Source organism: Neoarius graeffei, chromosome 19 (assembly GCF_027579695.1).
Source record: "Neoarius graeffei isolate fNeoGra1 chromosome 19, fNeoGra1.pri, whole genome shotgun sequence".
Classification (NCBI taxonomy): domain Eukaryota; kingdom Metazoa; phylum Chordata; class Actinopteri; order Siluriformes; family Ariidae; genus Neoarius; species Neoarius graeffei.
In genome coordinates, this window is record NC_083587.1 from 32,169,814 (window position 1) to 32,187,057 (window position 17,244).

Here is a 17,244-nt window from a genome sequence, read left to right on the forward strand (position 1 = left end):
GCTTGCCTGCGACCCTGTAGAACAGGATAAAGCAGCTGGAGATAATGAGATGAGATGGAGTACATTAAACAGCGGTATGGTGGTGCAATGGTTAGTGCTGTCGCCTCACAGTAACAACGTCTGGGTTTGAACCTCACGGCCAACAGGGGCCTTTCTGTGTGGAGTTTGCATGTTCTCCCCATGTCTGGTTTCCTCCCACAGTCCAAAGACATGCAGAGCAGGTAAAATACCCAGCCACTAGGGTTGCACAAGCCAGTGCATACTTAGTGCCAGTCCCAAGCCTGGATAGACTGGGGAGGGTTGCATCAGAAAGGGCATCCAGTGTAAAACCTATGCCAAATCAAATACATGGATCATGATGATCTGCTGTGACGATCCCTAATGGGGTTTAACTACATCAATCAATACACTATGAATGTAAAAGTGTCATGTATTGATGGAGACGGATATAAGTGCAGGCAAAAAACTCAAATTATCGGTAGTTTTTCCTGCCTTGGTCGATTTATTTCCATTTCACATGCATGCAGCTGTTGTAAAGTTCAGTGTGTTTGTGTAGAACTCTCTCAAACTGTAAGTTCATTACTACACTCTGGCTCCATGGTGACATTTTGCACAGGACTGGGTTCCTCTGATAACAGAAACAAAGCTTTAGCGCTCTTTGCTCTTAATCTTTTCTGTTCTTTCAGGATATATCGCACATGTCACACTTTTGTGTGTGTGTGTTTTTGTTTTTTAACTGAGTTATGTCCGAGTTATTTGAAACCAATCTGGGTTTTCCATGTCGAATAAGGAAGCTGCTTCACCTATAAGAAAATCAAACACTTTCATGAAGAAGCTAACTCGAGTGCGACCAGAAATAAAATGAGATTCTTACTGTATGCAAACTCTTGCATAGTCACTTACGACTTTCTATTATTTTTTAAATACAAGTTCTTACCTGAAATAAAATGATCACTACAAACGCAGGTATTCATGAATTTCTCTGGAGTGTTCAGGCTTGCTTCTTTCGTCGTATTCTCTTTAATCACTCATTTCTTCATTGTTCTTGAAGCATTTGCTTCTCTTTAACATTTTTCTTGATCACGAGGAGACAATAATACCTTTTATCTAATTCTCTATTTGAACAATTGGAACAACCAAAAACAGCGCAAAAATGAACTATATTGAAGACAGATTAAGTCTCGCTGACAGGAAAGACGGTCACTGTGTCCGAAATCAGTTTCAGTTTCAGACAACTTTATTAGTCCCCAAGGGGGCAATTCAGTTCAAGCAGTTCCTGAACGTAAAAAAACACCAATAACAACAACCATGACAACAAGCAGCAGACAGGAGTACAATATGTCCGAAACAACAGGCCAGTACATAATTGTATGGAGTGGCACAGTTAAGTAACAGGAAGAAAAAAAAATGACAAATAAGTGGGCATACAAAGATGCATGGGCGGCACGGTGGTGTAGTGGTTAGTGCTGTCGCCTCACAGCAAGAAGGTCCGGGTTCAAGCCCCGTGGCCGGCGAGGGCCTTTCTGTGTGGAGTTTGCATGTTCTCCCCGTTTCCTCCGGGTGCTCCGGTTTCCCCCACAGTCCAAAGACATGCAGGTTAGGTTAACTGGTGACTCTAAATTGACCGTAGGTGTGAATGCGAGTGTGAATGGTTGTCTGTGTCTATGTGTCAGCCCTGTGATGACCTGGCGACTTGTCCAGGGTGTACCCCGCCTTTCGCCCGTAGTCAGCTGGGATAGGCTCCAGCTTGCCTGCGACCCTGTAGAACAGGATAAAGTGGCTAGAGATAATGAGATGAGATGAGACAAAGATGCACTGCACATACATGAATACAAAAGTTACAAAATATGACTATTGCTATCCAGGTTTAAGAGCCTAATGGCAGATGGGATGAAAGATTTAGCATATCTATTTGTCTTCCTAATAGGTGCTATAAAATGGCGCCCTGAAGGCATCACAGTGAACTCAGAGGACAGGATGTGGCTATGTTGGGAAGTTATTCCTTTAGCTTTATGGACCACCTGCCTCTCCCACAGAAGACTCAAATCCCTCTGCTGGACACCAATTATTTTAGAACAAACCTTTACAATGCTGCAAAGGCTGTTTTTGTCTTTTAAAGACAGACTACCAAACCAGCAGATGAAGGAGAAAGTTAAAGTGCTCTCAATAAAAGACTGATAAAACATACACAAAATTCTGTTACAGACCTTAAATGAGTTCAACTTTCTTAATAAATGCATTCTTTGCTGGCCTCGTTTGACAATACATTCAGTATTTTTCTCAAACTTCAACTGGGAATCCAACACAGTACCTAGGTACTTGTAAGTTTCAACAATTTCGACCTCGTTCCCATGAATTGAACTTGCCTTAGGTTTTACACCGTTTTTTCTAAAATCAATGACAAGCTCTTTTGTTTTTTTTCACGATAAGGTCAAGGAAATTTTCATCACACCAGTTAACAAAATCAAGCAGGGCACTACCATGGTCCGACTCTGACCCTTGGAGGAGAGTCAGAAGTGCTGTATCGTCTGAAAACTTTACCAAGTAGCTGCCCTCTTTATGAGACCTGCAACTGTCTGTATACAGGATGAAAAGAAGGGGAGATAAAACGCAACCCTGAGGGGAGCCTGTGTTTGAAACCATGACATCTGACAAAGCTCCATTAACTAAAACCTGCTGCTTCCTATCAGTTAAAAAGTTAAAAGCAACAATAAGAACTGATCAGGTAAATTAAAATAAGAGGCGAGTCGTTGAATTAAAATGTGCGGTTGCATCTTGTTAAAAGCTGAAGAAAAATCAGCAAATAAAAGTCTCATCTCATTATCTCTAGCCGCTTTATCCTTCTACAGGGTCGCAGGCAAGCTGGAGCCTATCCCAGCTGACTACGGGCGAAAGGCGGGGTACACCCTGGACAAGTCGCCAGGTCATCACAGGGCTGACACAGACACAGACAACCATTCACACTCACATTCACACCTACGGTCAATTTAGAGTCACCAGTTAACCTTAACTGCATGTCTTTGGACTGTGGGGGAAACTGGAGCACCCGGAGGAAACCCACGCGGACACGGGGAGAACATGCAAACTCCGCACAGAAAGGCCCTCGCCGGCCACGGGGCTCGAACCCAGACCTTCTTGCTGTGAGGCGACAGCGCTAACCACTACACCACCGTGCCACCCCAAATAAAAGTCTCTCATGTGATTTTGGCTTCTCTAAGTGCTTGTAGATTTTGTCAAGAATGAGGAGTTTAGCATCCTCTGCCCCCTTTCCAGCTTGATATGCAAACTGTAAGGGGTCTAATTTATCACACACTAAAGAGACAATCTCATCTTTCATGATTTTCTCAAAGATTTTCATAATAAGTGATGTGAGAGCAACAGGCCTAAACTCAGTTAGTTGCCCAGGATTTTTTGTTTTGGGGATTGGAATTATTGTTGAACTTTTCCAAATGGAAGGAAGCTGACAATGATTGGCACACATCTGAAAGAGTGTAGAGAAAACTCCACTGAGCTGGTCAGCACAGTACCTCAGTGTGCGCCCACAGACAGCATCAGGGCCAGCAGCCTTCCTTATGTTGGTTTTCTTCAACAAAGCTATAACCTGATCTTTGCATATCACAAAATCAGTTCGGGGTACAAGAGAATTCTTCAATGCAGAGACATTCTGAGTAAAATCACAACTTTTGAAACAGGAAAAAAAAATTGAAAGCATTTGGTAACTCAGCATCCAATCCTCCTTTAACGGTGATATGTTGCTTGGCCTCATTGTCCTGCTTATTAATACAGGCTATTGATTTAAGTCCTTGCCAAGCTACTGGGAGCCTATCCCAGCTGACTACGGGCGAAAGGCGGGGTACACCCTGGACAAGTCGCCAGGTCATCACAGGGCTGACACATAGACACAGACAACCATTCACACTCACATTCACACCTACGGTCAATTTAGAGTCACCAGTTAACCTAACCTGCATGTCTTTGGACTGTGGGGGAAACCGGAGCACCCGGAGGAAACCCACGCGGACACGGGGAGAACATGCAAACTCCACACAGAAAGGCCCTCGCCGGCCCTGGGGCTCGAACCCGGACCTTCTTGCTGTGAGGCGACAGCGCTAACCACTACACCACCGTGCCGCCCCATGTTATCCTCATACAGAATATTACATCAGTTTTCTAAAAATTAAGCCTTTTTTTTCAATCTTTGATTTGTAATATCTCAAGAATGGATAAACATATTTTAATTCTGTAAAAAGTATGTTGTTCTGCATTCAACTTTTAATTCAATGAGAGCAGTTTCAAGCAAGTTGGACTGAAATTGAATTTTCACCTGATATGCCAACCTCAAAGCAGATACGCAGAACCTTTATTTTTAAATAAATTTCTGAGTGGATAGTATCTCCATCCTTGACTCTTGTATGCTGCATAAATAAGAATAAAAAATATATAATTTTGATTGTTAAAATCGACTGCAAAGTTGGCGTTCGAGCTGCCCCACTGAGCCAGCCATGTCTGAGTGCATGATGTCACAGCGGGAACCGGTTTTAAGGCTGAGGCCTTTGACAGCTATGTCAAAGTCATATAAATAAAAATTTCTGGTGAAAGTAAGAATTACCGTTACCGACTTGCTCAACTAAGACTGATTTGACTTCACTGATTGTGGGTTGACTCTCATTAAAACAGGATAGGTGTTATAACTTATGCAACATACATGTACATGCATGCATTTTCACTGATAAAACGTAAAAGGCGAATTAAATAATCAGATGAACTGAGACAATCACATTCTGAAGCAAATTAAATAATCTTATACCGGTAACTTAAACACACAATACAAGTTACATGTATTAATCTAAATGCAGGTAAACAATGTGTTGTTTTTGTTGTTTTTTTTTATCCAAATGAGACTTGGAGCTTACCCGTCTGTGTTCTCGCTTCTTGAAGGCCGATCTTGTGGCTGATTGTTTTGAAACAATCTGACTTTCAGTTGTTCGTTCAGTTCTCCATTCATTCGCTTCTTCCACGTAAGGGCGAGATGGCAGCGATATCCAGCGCAGAAATAAGACAGCTGGTCCACTCATTCTCTCCATACTGAGTATTCCGCCATTACTGCTCTGCTCAGGCAATTACTAAAACCTGGGACGGAACAGGATGTCACCGGTTTTAGCAACAACCGCGGGGAGGTCACTGTCCGAGCGATATGTTACATCGCATTCCATCCCAGGTTTTAGCAACAACCCTCAGCTCACGCTCCAGGAGGACTGGTGCAACTGAACTCACTTTAAAAAAATAAAATAAATACTTTCCTTTTCTTGTTTTATTTTTCTTTAATTGTTGATACTGCACCCTCTTTCAATATGGGCTTATAGCCAACGCTCCTCAACAGATCAGAGGTCTCGTACGAATCTTCAGTAAAATGTGCAGAGCAGAGGAGAGACCACTTCGTAGGCGCCCAATGTGCCCGTGAACTTCTTGCAAAACGCGTCCAAATCTTTGCAGTTTGAACATTCTTGGGCCATGAATGCAACGTAAATCCACCTTCTGTCGTGTCACTGGCACATCTACGTGGCATGGCAATAAATCAGCTCAAAATGGAGGATTGGAGTTGCAGTCAGCTCTGTGTTTTAGTATAGCGGAAATGGCGATGAGACTGACAGACTTCCTGTTGTGACGTTACGGACGTCAAGGTCATTTGCTCAGACCGCTACCTATATGAATCACTTTAATCGTAAAAATTACTATATTAGATTTATTGTTAACACTTAAAGTTAAACAAAACGAAAGTGAGGCCATAGTTCTGCGTATATGCTTTAAAGTGCATATCCTGGACCAATTTGGGGTTTTTTATATGAAAGTATGTCCCTTTACACACTTATCCAGAAGGGTAATTTTGCACAAGGCCATCTGTCTACAGCAGAAAAAAGTAAAATAACAAAACGTGTCTGGAAAAATCCCAAGGGAGTCTGGAGCCAGATTCGTGACGTCACCTGCGGAACCACCAGCAGGCTGCGAGCGCTTGTATGGATTCAGTGCACAGCCTGTGTAGACCAAGCGCTCCCATTTCTCTCTCACTGTCCGGTCTTTTGGGAAACAATGAGTACTAATCCCATCAAGATTGGTGTTGCTACACCCTCCTACGATACATCTGTTAACCATTTTAATAATTACGTGATAACGTTGAAGAAATTTGCAGAAAACCACCAGGTTGTTTTCTCATAAACAAACCAGCGCTGACGTAGGATTCAGAGGGAGGCGTCCCGCACGCGACGTCACGAAAATCAATGTTTGCCGGGAAATCCAAATGCCAAGTTTTTTCAGAGGCGGACCAATTCGCCTCAAATGGCTTGATTTCAACTGAATTTTTCTGGTATTGCGCAAGGTAAAAAAATTGCACAAAATGCAAAATATGACAGATATTTGACCAAAGTTTAATATAAAATAGGAGCATTGATCTTGCTCCTGAATTTACCCATGATATGCCCTTTAAGACCTGTTTGCAGGAAGAATGGGACAAAATAACACCATCACTTGGAGTCTCATTCATTTTTTTCTCATCTCATTATCTGTAGCAGCTTTATCCTTCTACAGGGTCGCAGGCAAGCTGGAGCCTATCCCAGCTGACTACGGGCGAAAGGCGGGGTACACCCTGGACAAGTCACCAGGTCATCACAGGGCTGACACATAGACACAGACAACCATTCACACTCACATTCACACCTACGGTCAATTTAGAGTCACCAGTTAACCTAACCTGCATGTCTTTGGACTGTGGGGGAAACCGGAGCACCCGGAGGAAACCCACGCGGACACGGGGAGAACATGCAAACTCCACACAGAAAGGCCCTCGCCGGCCACGGGGCTCGAACCCGGACCTTCTTGCTGTGAGGCGACAGTGCTAACCACTACATCACTGTGCACTTGTAGTCTTCAGTCCCTAAACATATTTTAAGTGTTATGAGAATGAGTGGCAATTTTACAAAGTGCTTTACCAGCTCAAATATTTATTTTATTTTATTTTTATTTTAGGCGGCACGGTGGTGTAGTGGTTAGCGCTGTCGCCTCACAGCAAGAAGGTCCGGGTTCAAGCCCCGTGGCCGGCGAGGGCCTTTCTGTGCGGAGTTTGCATGTTCTCCCCGTGTCCACGTGGGTTTTCTCCGGGTGCTCCGGTTTCCCCCACAGTCCAAAGACATGCAGGTTAGGTTAACTGGTGACTCTAAATTGGCCGTAGGTGTGAATGGTTGTCTGTGTCTATGTGTCAGCCCTGTGATGACCTGGCGACTTGTCCAGGGTGTACCCCGCCTTTCGCCCGTAGTCAGCTGGGATAGGCTCCAGCTTGCCTGCGACCCTGTAGAAGCATAAAGCGGCTAGAGATAATGAGATGAGAGTTTTATTTTATTTTAAAATCCATGAGGTGAGGCAGCAAATAATGTGTTGTTTTGAGTGTAACCCAGGTCAAAAAACATTATTTACAAATCATTGTTTTCTAGTTTTAATATCAATTTCAGCATACTCTCCAAACTGTTTCTGATTTGGGGTTGTATAAAGTATACACACAGAACCCCCCTAGCCCACTCTCATACTTGCCAACCCTCCCGATTTTGGTGGGAGACTCCCGATTTTAGCCTCCGTCTCTCGCCTCCCGATCATATTTGTTAAAAACTGGATAATCTCCCGGTTTGGGGAAATCCCTACCGCCAAGTTAAAAATACTCCCGATCATGTCCAATCAGAATCGTATGAGAAACATTGCTGACGTCAACTGATTTTTAACCAATCAATGAACAGAATGACAGTCACTTCCATAATGTAGGATTCACCCAGGCTGTCCGACATTTTTTACAAGGAGTCATTCATCATGGCCACTAAACCCAATACCAAATGGCAAAAATATGAATGCAAATACTAGGTTGCGTGGGAGAATTAATTTCCATGGATAAGCAAATGTTCGACCAGCCAGTTACACATTTTAAGGTAAAGATACCTTAAATCAGAATATAATGGACATTTGAGTGTGAAATTAAACTAGTCTTCTGTACCATTTCTGAAACAAACTGTACAACTTCTAAAGTGTTTAGTGAAATTTTGCATGACAGAGAATGTGTTTGGTGAGTGTATTTGAATAGTGTGGTCGTGTCTTAGTGCGATTTTTAATTTATGTTTGAAAGTTTTAAGTGAAAGTTTACAAGTGAATTATCTGGAAAGTGACTGATTTTGATCGAGTTTTGAGGTTTTAAGTGAAAGATTACTAGTGAGTGTATTTTGGTAGGACTAAAATTTTGCATCCTAGTGAATTTCTTTGTGGAGTATATTGTGATAGTATGGTAGTATTTATAGTGCCATTTTTACATTTTGTTTGAAAACTTTCAGTCAAAGTTTGCAAATGAGCAAATTCCTTTGAAAAAGAAAAAGAAACAAAGCACAACTTTATTCATCACACACTTGTGAAATTTCCTCTCTGCATTTAACCCATCTGAAGCAGTGAACACACACATGCACACACACGTGAGCAATGAGCACACGCACATACCCAGAGCAGTGGGCAGCCATGCTAACAGCACCCAGGGAGCAGTTGGGAGTTCGGTGCCTCACTCAAGGGCACCTCAACCCAAGTCCGTCCCATATTAACCTAATCACATGTCTTTGGACTGTGGGGGAAACCGGAGCACCCGGAGGAAACCCATGCAGACACAGGGAGAACATGCAAACTCCACACAGAAAGGCCCTCGCCAGCCGCTGGGTTCGAACCCAGAACCTTCTTGCTGTGAGGCGACCATGCTAACCACTACACCACCCATAGTCAGCTGGGATAGGCTCCAGCTTGCCTGCGACCCTGTAGAAGGATAAAGCAGCTAGAGATAATGAGATGAGATGAGTTGTTACTATTTTGGTTAAATCTTATTAAAATTTAATTTATATATGATATTATAGTTCACAGGGCGGCACAGTGGTGTAGTGGTTAGCGCTGTCGCCTCACAGCAAGAAGGTCCGGGTTCGAGCCCCGTGGCCGGCGAGGGCCTTTCTGTGCGGAGTTTGCATGTTCTCCCCGTGTCCGCGTGGGTTTCCTCCGGGTGCTCTGGTTTCCCCCACAGTCCAAAGACATGCAGGTTAGGTTAACTGGTGACTCTAAATTGACCGTAGGTGTGAATGTGAGTGTGAATGGTTGTCTGTGTCTATGTGTCAGCCCTGTGATGACCTGGCGACTTGTCCAGGGTGTACCCCGCCTTTCGCCCATAGTCAGCTGGGATAGGCTCCAGCTTGCCTGCGACCCTGTACAGGATAAAGCGGCTAGAGATAATGAGATGAGATAAACATTTTTCTAAAGCATCACTTGTGTTATTTTCTGTGGGTCTCTGTATGTAGACAATATTCAGGCATGAGATTTTTCAGCTAAAAATCTGATTTAAGACTTCCCTTGGGCGGCACGGTGGTGTAGTGGTTAGCACGGTCACCTCACAGCAAGAAGGTTCTGGGTTCTAACCCAGCAGCCAGTGAGGGCCTTTCTGTGCGGAGTTTGCATGTTCTCCCCATGTCTGCGTGGGTTTCCTCTGGGTGCTCCGGTTTCCCCCACAGTCCAAAGACATGTGGTTAGGTTAATATGGGACGGCATTGGGCTGAGGTGCCCTTGAGCGAGGCACCAAACTTCCAAGTGCTCCCCGGGTGCTGTTAGCATGGCTGCTCATTGCTCACATGTGTGTGTTCACTGCTTCAAATGGGTTAAATGCAGAGAGGAAATTTCACAAGTGTGTGATGAATAAAGTTGTGCTTTCTTTCTCATCTCATTATCTCTAGCCGCTTTATCCTGTTCTACAGGGTCGCAGGCAAGCTGGAGCCTATCCCAGCTGACTACGGGCAAAAGGCGGGGTACACCCTGGACAAGTCGCCAGGTCATCACAGGGCTGACACATAGACAACCATTCACACTCACATTCACACCTATGGTCAATTTAGAGCCACCAGTTAACCTAACCTGCATGTCTTTGGACTGTGGGGGAAACCAGAGCACCCGGAGGAAACCCACGCGGATACGGGGAGAACATGCAAACTCCGCACAGAAAGGCCCTCGCCGGCCACGGGGCTCGAACCTGGACCTTCTTGCTGTTATTACAAGTATATTAAAATTCAAGACGAGTATTATTTCAGATTTTTCACTCTGAGCTCTCTCATACCTGATACATGAATCCCATAACCTATAGTAATTGATAGAACAATATCAACAATTCAAAAACTCTTTAATTGTATAAATTCAAATGGTTTGCAATTAATTGGGATCCACTGTTTTTATCATTTCAACCGCACATCAGACCCTCATCCAATTGAAAAGGTCGTTCACGCACTTTTCTCCCCCATGAGAATTTTGAAAAGTTGGCAAGTATGCACTCTGTTCCTGAAGCTGGGACTCGATCGAAATGATCCTTGAACACTGAAGTGAAGAAAAAGGAACTACAACCAGTGTTGCCAGATTGGGCGGTTTTGAATTCTACTTTGTGGGCAAAAAATGGCTTGGGCTGGTTGACAAAAATTGGGCGGGTTTGACGTTAGTTTGGCAGGTTTTAATCAGATGTTTATAAATATTTTGCACCAACGTTCTGTGTGAGAATGCAGCCAGAGACACTTATATAGCCTTAGAAGGACTTTGATGCAGCACATTCTATGTACTTTCTACGGTATGTTCACTAGTCTACATCTAATCCATATTAAACACTTCTGTGACCCAATCAGAGATCGTGGGCATCACACGACACAGAGTGCAGTTAGTGAATGACGGCTAGTCAAGATGCCAAAGTGGGCAAAATACAAAAAAAAGTACAGAAAGGAGTGGGAAAACAACCCAGATTTAAAGTTATGGATAGTTTCATCGAATGACGGAGAGAAGGCACACTGCAAAGTTTGCAACACCAACATAAGAGCTCACCTCAAGGACTTGAAAGACCACACTGCAACTAAAAAGCACAAGATGAGGTGCCAGCCAACGGTCAGAACTTTTACGGTGAGGAGAGCTAGCACGACTGATATCCATGATGACCAGAAACGTCGTGAACTACGGATAGCAACATACATTGCTTGCCACACTTCAATTAATGCTGTGGACGAGTTATCTGACATACTGCAGGATGAGACTGGAGCATTCCAGATGCACAGAACAAAATGCACAGCCATTATCAAATCGATTCTTGCGCCACATTTTAGAGAGGAGCTCAGGCAGGGCATTGGTGACTCACCTTACTCTCTGTACTTGGATGAAACAACTGATATCACTGTAAACAAACTACTGTGCATTTGTGTAAAATATCGCTCCAAAAAACACAATCGATTTGTTAGCACTTACTTAGGACTAGTGGAGCTTTTGGACTGCAACGCAAATGGGGTTGTAGATGCGGTTGTTGGTTTTCTGCAGGCTAATGCGCTAGACATGGCTAATATGGTGGGTATAGCAACCGACGGGGCAAGTGTCATGGTTGGCAAACATCATTTGGTGTACACGCTGCTCAAACAGAGGCAACCTAATTTACAGCTAATCAGATGTGTGTGCCATTCATTGGACATTGTAGCCCACAGAGCAATGCAACAACTTCCTAGCAATGTGGAGTACATGAGCATGGAGACTTATAATTGGTTTGCCCATTCAGCAAAGCGTCAAAGTGACTACCGAATTCTGTATGAAACAATCAATGGAGGGTCACCTTTGGAATTCCTGTCCCCTAGCGCCACACGCTGGTTAGTTACCGCAGATTGTATCGACAGAATTCTTGACCAAGAAGACACACTCGCTCTACACTTCAGTTTGGCAGCAGGTGCTGAACACTGCTTTGCTGTGCGGCTTCTGAGCGACATGTTCAAGGACAAAACTAACAGCCTTTACATGCATTTTCTCCGTCCTCTACTGATAGAAATCAAGACCATCAACAAATGTTTCCAATTAGAGACTGGAGATAGCCTTGCCGTTTTTCATGATCTCAATCGGCTGTACTTGTCAACTATGAGGCGCATCATCAAGCCTAGTGTGCTCCGAATGAACAATGAACAACAACTAAGAGAACTCGATCTACAGTCCTCCAGTGTGTACCTCTCTCCTGGAGATGCAGACTTAGGGTCCACATTCAGTCAGAAGTTGGAGGCAGGCGGCCTGTCAACTGAGAATAAGCAAGTGGTTCTAACACGCTGTGCTGACTTTTTGAAAGAACTTCTAGTTCAGTACCAAATGCGCTTGCCAACATCCATGGAGTTGCTCGCAAAGCTGGAGCTCCTATGCCCTGCTTCTATCGTGGCCTATAAGTCAACGGTCCAAGAGTTTCCTAAGGAGTTTTTTACTGGCTCACCTGATTTATTGGAGACTCAGCTGAGAAATGTTGCCTCTGCAGGTTTCTCTCCCCACCTATCCATCGATGCATTTTGGCTTGAAGTTGAATCTTTTCAAGATGCTGGAGGAAACCACTGCTTTCAGGATTTAGCACTTGGCGCAATTAAGTTACTCTCTCTCCCCATATCCAACGATCTAGTTGAAAGAGCATTTTCTCAAGTCACACTGCTTAAAGATGACCTCAGAAACCGAATGGGATTGCCACTTCTATCAGGTTTGATGCACACGAGTTCTGGGATTACTTGGAATGGACTGACATCAGCAACATTCCGTCCTCCCCGACGGCTGTTGGGGAAGTTTGATTCATCCATGTACTAAACTCACCCTGATTAGAGCTAATTGAAAAGTTCGTAAATGTTATGTTGTTCTTCAGCAGCCTATTTGATTATAACTGCCGTTCTGCATAGGTAATAATAGCCATGGTATAGCCTCAGGGATCCATTGATTGTTATCTCAATAGCCTATCATAAATAGGTTAGGCTATTAAAATAGACTCGTTGAAGTGTTAAAGGTCCCATGGCATGAAATTTTCACTTTCTGAGGTTTTTTAATGTTAAAATGAGTTCCTCTGACCTTCTTAAGTCACCCCAGTGGCTAGAAATTTCATAATGTGTAAACCAAACTATGCCCAACATTTGAGAATGGCGCGTCAAAACGGCACGTTGATAAGCTTTTCCCTTTACTACGTCAGCAAGGGAGATGATCCCCACGCCCCCCCTCTGGATTCCCACCCACTGTATGGATTGCCTGCCCAGTTGTAGTGAGGAGACCATAGAGGACACAACAACATGGCATCACCTAAGCGAGCGAAACATGGAAATTGCGCTGTACATGGATGTGACAACACAGAAAAGAGTCTGTTTTTACTGCCGACGAGAGAGCCCCTGAAGACGCAGTGGCTTAATTTTATTTACTTCAATAATACGCCGTCGAGTCTACCTAAGACGGTGTATGTTTGTCGGAAGCATTTTCCTGAGGAATGTTTCCACAACTTGGGACAGTACAGGGCAGGTTTTGCACATCAAATGTCACTGAAGCCTGGGTCCGTACCAAGCATCCCTGCCGCATCAGCAACAAACACCGAACAAGTAAGTGTATAACTGGTCGTTTTGCCTTGTTTTAAAATCGGTGCGTTAGCCTAGCAATGGCTACATTAGCTGTGCAGCTAACCGCTTCCTGCAGTTAGCCAGGTAATCTACGCTACAAAACTAAAGAGCATGCAGCATGCTCTGTTAAACTGAGTTTAGTCTGGAAATTGACTGTAACTTATGAGCTTATGTTTGACTATTGCTCTGCAATGCATGTCTTCTGTTGGATAAGCGATATGTTGCTATAGTTGCTGCTTCTATCCTCTTTGGTTATGGAGTGCGTGTTCAAGCCTAGGGTATTATATGTTCATAAACTACCACTCCGAACACTCTCACTCTCTGTTCTCTGTGTCACGTTGAGTTTATGAAAGGAGTCCGAGGGAGAACGGGGTTTTGTCTTAGCAGCGTGGCTACAGGCGCTGATAGCAGCGAGTATGTGTGTGCGCAGCTTGGTCAAGCCCCTCCCCCTCCCCCCATGGCCCGCCCCCACCCTCTACCCTTCCCCGCCTCCTGCTTCTCATTAGCAAAACGACGCACTGGGAAAAGCGATGAAATGGGGCTTTCTCCCAGGAGGCTATATTTACGTGCCGAGGGTTCATTTCGAGAAAGGCTGCGGATATAACATCCGGAAGCCTCCACGAGCCTGTTTAAAGCATCAACAAACCACCATGCCATGGGACCTTTAATGTGCCTGTTTGTTTTTGGACCATCTCAGGGATCAGAAATCCCCAGGGATTAAATCCATTGATTGTGATCTCAATAGCCTATCGTAAATAGGTTATTAAAATAGCCTAATTGAAATGTTAAAGTGCGTGTTTGTTTCTGCACCTTTATTCCTAGCGACTTTCATAATACATATTACAGACAATATCTTAAAATGATAAAGATTTAATTTAGTTATATGATAAAAATGACAGTAGACTATGTTGCATTAGGCCTATATTTTGTGAAATGATGCTGGTGTTTGTATTTGGCATTAATGTACTTTGTACTTGGCAGTTGTCGCAGCCTACAGTTCTGTCATCATGAGTGATTAAATTGGATGTTTTCCAGAGAGTGTGTCTGTGTATTATAAATACAGTGCATCATATCTACTTTGTTAAATGGTTAGTATTGGTTGGGATGTGTTCTAAGACTTTCAACAGAGAAATGCTAATGCAATTGTCACCGTTCAAGTAAACAGGAATTCTGGTTCGTAGGCCAGTGTAGTTTTTATTGGTGATTTGCCATGTGGCGGCACGGTGGTGTAGTGGTTAGCGCTGTCGCCTCACAGCAAGAAGGTCCGGGTTCGAGCCCCGTGGCCAACGAGGGCCTTTCTGTGTGGAGTTTGCATGTTCTCCCCGTGTCCGCGTGGGTTTCCTCCGGGTGCTCCGGTTTCCCCCACAGTCCAAAGACATGCAGGTTAGGTTAACTGGTGCCTCTAAATTGACCGTAGGTGTGAATGTGAGTGTGAATGGTTGTCTGTGTCTATGTGTCAGCCCTGTGATGACCTGGCGACTTGTCCAGGGTGTACCCCGCCTTTCGCCCGTAGTCAGCTGGGATAGGCTCCAGCTTGCCTGTGACCCTGTAGAACAGGATAAAGCAGCTACAGATAATGAGATGAGATGAGATTTGCCATGTTGGAACGCCATCTACCGACGAATGTTGGCAGCTAACAAAATAGGCCTCCCTGTGATATAGTTTCACTACTGCTAGAAAGCAGAGATGGGAGAGAATGTAAACACCTAAGCTGAATAATGTTCTTGAACATGCGAAGGAAATCAAGAAAAACAGCTCTCTTTGGTCAACTGAGGCAAGTCATAGACCTAGTTTACCCAGTACCCCTTCGGTATTTTAAACAACCAAAAATCGAGCATTGGCCTAAATTAATCATTAACAATAAACATTAATCTCATTAAGTATTATTTAAACCAAAAAAATGTCGATGTAACTGTAAGACTAATATGAATGTGTGTAATGTAGTGCAGAAACTGAACTCATAAACTAGTAAATAAGAATGACGCAATCCATTCTCCATTTTCTCTTCTCATGTTACATTCAGCCATGCATCGTAGCCTAACTTTTTTTTTAAATTGAAGTATATAAAACAGGTACAATCTAACAAATCCACAAAAATCAGGATAACAGATGAAGAAAATACATGGATGTAGACAAAAATAAATTAAGCAGAATAACTAGGCCTATAAAATTAATAAAACAAACAGGATAAATAAAAAGATAAATAAATAAAAGACAAATAAAAAATAAATAACCTCAGCAATGCAGATGTTAGATACGCATTGTAGCCTAACATAGCCTACATAATATTATGCGTGTGCGTCACCTACTGGTGCATGTAGGATTCAGAACACAGCAGATGATTGCAAAGTTATAATCTGATTCAACCATACGTAGCTGAGTACCAGACAGCAGATTTTTCACCTCCAGCACTGACGGTCTCATGTTGCCATTTAGAAGTTGTTTGCATTGTTGTTCGATTTACAAATAGTATACTGGCATGGGTGCAAGCTCCGTTTTTTTCGGTTCTGAAAAAGTCATTTTTCCAAATTGTGTATTCCGCTGAGATTTTCGGGGGGTGGCCCTCTCACTGTCTCACTCTCAGCGTATTACCGGGTTACCGCGGTACAGTCTCTGCACGAGACAAATCTTTTCATCTCGTCTTCACCGCAAACCTCATTCAATTTATACACCGCTCACCGACGAGCGGTCCTGACCAGCCCGTTGTTTCACGGTGTTATACATGTGTGATATCATGTTTCACGCATGTAGCACGTTGTTCGACCAAATCAGCACAGCTATTCCCATGAGTCGCCGTTTCTTTTGGTGCAAGTTAGAACAGTGCTTTTGATTGGCTCACTGTTAACTGCTGTCCAATGAAACTTCAGCTTTTATAATAAGCCTTATTTCGCTTCCCTCCCTTGCGACAGATCCACATGCTTTGCTTCTGGTTGCTGATCAAAATATGTCAAAATGAAGTTTTTATCGGAAGGCTCCAATGCAAAAGAATTAGAAAAGACGTCTAGAAATAAATGGAGATGGGAATGGTTAAGCGAGTATGACAAAAACGGTGACAAATGGGGAATATGGCTGAGAAAACCGGACGTCCCGGGAGTTGCGTATTGTGACTGCTGTTCAAAGACTATCAAGTACGGCTCCAGCAAGAAGAAGGGACTTAAAAGTCACGCTGATGAGACTAATCACTTTTCTGATTTTTGTGCTATGTAATAAGTGAATTCAAAACATTTATTAGTGATTTAAATTATCATCTGATATTGTGTGATGTGCAAATGCAATGTGCTTTCTTCTAGAATTTAAATTATTCATCACAAGTATCTGCTTTTATAAACATGTTTTTTTTTTACATTTGATTACCTTTCATCTCATCATCTCTAGCCGCTTTATCCTGTTCTACAGGGTCGCAGGCAAGCTGGAGCCTATCCCAGCTGACTACAGGCGAAAGGCGGGGTACACCCTGGACAAGTCGCCAGGTCATCACAGGGCTGACACATAGACACAGACACCCATTCACACCTACGGTCAATTTAGAGTCACCAGTTAACCTAACCTGCATGTCTTTGGACTGTGGGGGAAACCGGAGCACCCGGAGGAAACCCACACGGACACGGGGAGAACATGCAAACTCCACACAGAAAAGCCCTCGCCGGCCACGGGGCTCGAACCCGGACCTTCTTGCTGCGAGGCGACAGCGCTAACCACTACACCACCGTGCTGCCCTGATTACCTTTCAATTATTAAATAAAAGTAAAGTAGGTCTTGAAATAAGTTTGTTAGCTTTTTTATCATC